This window comes from Maylandia zebra, linkage group LG1, assembly GCF_041146795.1.
Source record: "Maylandia zebra isolate NMK-2024a linkage group LG1, Mzebra_GT3a, whole genome shotgun sequence".
NCBI lineage: Eukaryota > Metazoa > Chordata > Actinopteri > Cichliformes > Cichlidae > Maylandia > Maylandia zebra.
This window is the reverse complement of record NC_135167.1, coordinates 37,254,989-37,259,823: the sequence shown is the minus strand read 5'-3', so window position 1 is coordinate 37,259,823 and position 4,835 is coordinate 37,254,989.

Below are 4,835 nucleotides of genomic sequence, written 5' to 3'. Positions count from 1 at the left end.
AATCAGAAGGCAACGGCTTAACCGGATAAATCTGCTTATGTGTTAACAGCCTCAGCAGGTTGGCAAATCAGGTTCGACCGAGACAGCAAACAGTGTGGAAATCAGCTGTTCCTCACATATGTAGACTTCTTACACTAAACTGCAGCTCTGAATATCAGTACATGGGAAAGACTTTACATGAAGTCATTCGTTAGTTGTTTATATAATCGGAATGATTATTTTCTGCTACACTGAGTAACAATGAGACATATTTCAAACACATATTTGAACTCGATCTTTTTTCTAAAAGTATTCAAGTAGTTTTGAAGCTAGCCAATCAGGAAGAGGAGGAAAACGTCAGCAACAAGTGAGACCAAAGTGGTGAAACACAAACTGCGCTCATATAAGCGCCGCTCTACACTTGCTGTAATAAGCTGCAGTTATAACCCAAACATGCTACACAGGTGTATGCTCTGTAACCCCCTGTCCCAACTTTGCTCAAATCTGGATCAAATTTCAAAATATTATTAACAATAATAATCTCAGTTTTAACATTTATTTATGGTAAATGAAGTACAACATATATAAGATAGAGCCACTAGTGTGCTACATGTGGTTGCAACATGAGAAACAAATGGGTAATGTGAAGATAGTTGCATCTATCTTTTACACTGTTTATGGTTTTTATCTCAGCTGCTTCTTTTAGTTTCACATCAACAGCAGTCTCCTATTTTTTCATAATTTTCTTCTTCATCTCAAAAAAAGCCTGCAGCTCTCTATATTGGCACTATATTTAAAGTCATATAATTGGGTTTAACCGGGTATCACATGGCGGTCATCACATGATGAGCATTTCAAGTACTTAATGGCAGAGGTGTGGACTCGAGTCACATGACTTGGACTCGAGTCAGACTCGAGTCATTAATTTTATGACTTTAGACTTGACTTGAAAAAATGTTCTAAGACTTGTGACTTGACTTGGACTTTTACACCAATGACTTGGGACTTGAATTGGACTTGAACCGGTTTACTTGAAAAGACTTGATATTTTACCCCAAATATAAAATTTAACATGCATATTATATAGAGATTGAAAATGTGACGTCATTCACGGGTAGAACCGCAAAGGATTCTGGGAACTCGTGGCAAGCGGTACTAGCGCACGCAGGCTTTCAATTAAAATCAGTCACACAGCGATAAAAAGAAACACAAAAATGTCAAGAAGCTGTTGTATTATTAACTGCAATAGCCGGTCGCATGACAGCCACGGGAAGCCGACGGGTAAAGAGATCGGTTGTTATCGGATTACGTCGTTGAAGAGAAATTGTTCGAGCCATGTTTCCGAAGTAACAAAGAGGCGACTGGATTGCAGCCATTCAAAGATCAAATATAACGTCCTAGAACCCTCCAGCTCACAGGTTAGTCTGCTCCAAGCATTTACACAAAGGTCAGTCTGCTGTTGTAGTTAATGCGTCATTTTCATAACATAATTTGTGATATAGGTTACAAGCAAGTCTGGCGCTGAACAGAAATTGTCGCGCTATGCTCCTTTATTTATTGTGCATAAATAGTGAATTATCCTGACACAATATTGCGTTTCGCTTCTGTTATTATGGTACACTGACAAAAACACATACTTTTATTCACAGGATAAAACAGGTTTTTTGTATCACTAATTGCCCAGTACGATTACAGCATACAATATTATTGTCACTGCTACATTTCTGTGATGCTACCAGAAATTATTTCCACTACTAATTAATTACCGTTGAGCTCAAAGGTTATATTAATAAACGGTTAAGGAATGTGTATTTATGACGACGATTTGTGAGACTGGTAAACTTATGATACGTACGATGGTCTTTCGTTCTACACGGTGCATTTCAAGGTCCTGCACCCATCCGTCGGTAAACTGTACCTGGGCTTGTTGCAGTGACCGGAAGTTACTAAACTTCATGAGTGTATGCACTCACTCCAAGAACCGTATAATTATAAATATGCATATAAATATGCTACAATGAGATAGCTGACTTCATCTAACTAGCAAATGTTGTCCAGGCTACGTTGGTGATACAGTTTTTTTTAATGTGTATGATATTTTTGTCATGCGATTTTAAAGCTGGTCCTACAACCGCATCCAAGAATAACATGCAGCTTATCTCAGAACTGTCGGTGAAAATTATTCTTGGAGCTAGGTTTAATTGAGCTGCATTTTAAAGAGGTGCAATTTCACAATTTGTGTATATTTTCTAAGTTCACTATTTTGTCATGTGTTGAGAAAAACACAGATTTAAAATTACATGGTCTAATATTTACATTTAGCATAACTGCAACATTATTTTTTCGTTTTTTTTTTTTAAAGACTCGAAAGGACTTGAAATTCAAAGTTTCAGACTTGTGACTTGACTCGGACTTTTACACCAGTGACTTGAGACTCGACTCTGACTTGCCTGACATTACTTGAGACTTGACTTGAGACTTGAGGATAAAGACTTGAGACTTACTTGAGACGTGCAAAACAATGACTTGGTCCCACCTCTGCTTAATGGGCATTTTGGCAGTGTTGGATTTTACTTGTTTCGTGTGTTGATGATCAAATATGTGGCTTAGAAATGAGCAAATGAAAATAAAGGCTTCAGAAAACTAATTTTAGCAGTGGCGGCTCTGCTGAGAGTCTGTAAATGTTAGCGTTGTTAGTGGATAATATGGCGCTTGAACCATGAAGGCTGCCATTACTGATATCTGCACATATCTAATGCCATTGCTGGGCATTCTTTCTGCTATTTTTCATGCTTGAATACACATTTCAGGAATATGGTGACTGACATATGACTGATTGGATATGCCCCGATGAGCAGTTATCATGATACTGGAACTGATGCCGAAGTCATTCTGCTAGAGTCTGAGAAGCAGAATGAGCTTCACAGTCATGTGTAATGAAGTGCTGCCTGCATCACCGCCTTTAAAGACTATCTGCTCTTAGGAATTTTCTGTTTCTCAGATTGAAACTGAAAGTCCTGGAAACGCATCAGTAGAGGAATACTCTATTCCATACTTTAATTAAAGTCTCATAATTAAAAGTTTTCCACTGCTGCTCTTCAAGGGTAGCGCTCCCATCTTTGAAGTTAGAGTGAGGAAGTAGAACTGAATTATGCCAAAATGGGAAATCCTGTGATCGCTGTTGGTAAAATCACACACTGACTCACTGAGATAACACCTGGTGTGTCTTCTATTCACTGATGTGGACACTGCAAATGACCAGGTCAGTAACAGCATTTCACTTAAAGTTTCCTGGACATTTCTTTGGATACTTTGATAGGTGGTATTATCTTGCTGGGGTTACATGATATTCATGAATGATGAACCAGGCCCTGTAAATTACCCTGTAGTGTATTCACTACTGCAGTGATGAACAGTCCCAGCCAGCAGCAGCAGGCCTTTGCTACATGTGGCTGCTTAAGGCAGTGTTTCCAAACCACTGTGGTGTGGCACAAAGGTGTGCCATGGAAGATTATCTGCTTCCACCTGATTAGTAACGGGCAGCACAATTATATTCTCTTCCACTAGAGGGCAGCACAACTACCTGCTGTAATTCAATGGGTTGCCAACTGCCAGGAAAACAGAAGAAGACGAAGAAGAAATTACTTATTCTATGTCCCAATCAATGACTTGGTCCCAATTCAGGTCCTGCATCGTCCTGTGACGATGGAGGCCACATTTCAGGGCAGATTACGTCACAGCGACGCAACGAAGGCTGTCCCAATTCGACAGCTGTGTCGCTACCAAAGACTGTAGCTGTGTCCCAAAACATCGGCTGCATCCTCCGGAGGCCGCATTTGTAGGCCGATTATGTCACAGCCAGGCGACGAAGGCTGTCGACAGCTGTGTCGCTACCAAAGACTGTTTTCTAGTTATTGGTCACTACCCGATCTGTACTGGAAACCCAATCGGTACCACGCGTGTGCAAATCTTACGTCACTTCTTCTCTTTACCAACATTGCGACAGTTAATATATTTGAAGAGACACGGTTAGCACCCAGTTAGCACCTCTCGACACCTCTTTTTCGACTGCCCGGGACATTTAAACAATGGATACCTCCGTATACAAACAAAATCATGCTTTTCTCCTCAACGGAGAACAATTCAATTCCCCCGATTGAACAACAGCGACGTAAAATAAGAAGAATGGCGCCTAATTATAGAGTTAATAATACTGACTTAGTAATGTGTCACGTGAAGATTCATCAGCCAGATTAAGTGTTTACTGACAATTGACAGTGATAGCGGACATCATCATCACTATTCCAACAATCCTCTCCGCACAGACAAGCATAAACACACTCGACTATCACTAAATCAAATTTACACATAGAAACACGATTTGTAATGATGATAGTTCATTCGGTCGCTCAGCAGGTGGCTGTATCCTCGTACACTGGGGAGTAAACTGCCATTAAACGAAACAGAAGAAGAAAAAAACTTCTGCACATGCGTGGTACGGATCGGGTAGACCCCATTTGTATGGTCCCGTCTTTGCACGTGTGCAGTAAGGATCGGGGAGTCCTGAACCATAACTAACTTTTTTTTTTGTTACATTATACTGAAATGTTTCATTATTGCAAACATTTTAAGAGATACTTAACATCTTAAACGATACTCTGACCCGTAACTATCATAAAATGCTTCGACCGAAAGTAGACACCTTTTGCACAGTGAATCGGGTTTTTTGAGTCATTTGATTCACTGAGTCAGTTGACCAGAGAGTGCAAAAAATTTACATTTTCACTCAAACTTAATTTGTTTCTCTTTTCATGTAAATCCTACACAGCAAATCCAGCATGTCCAAATTAACACTG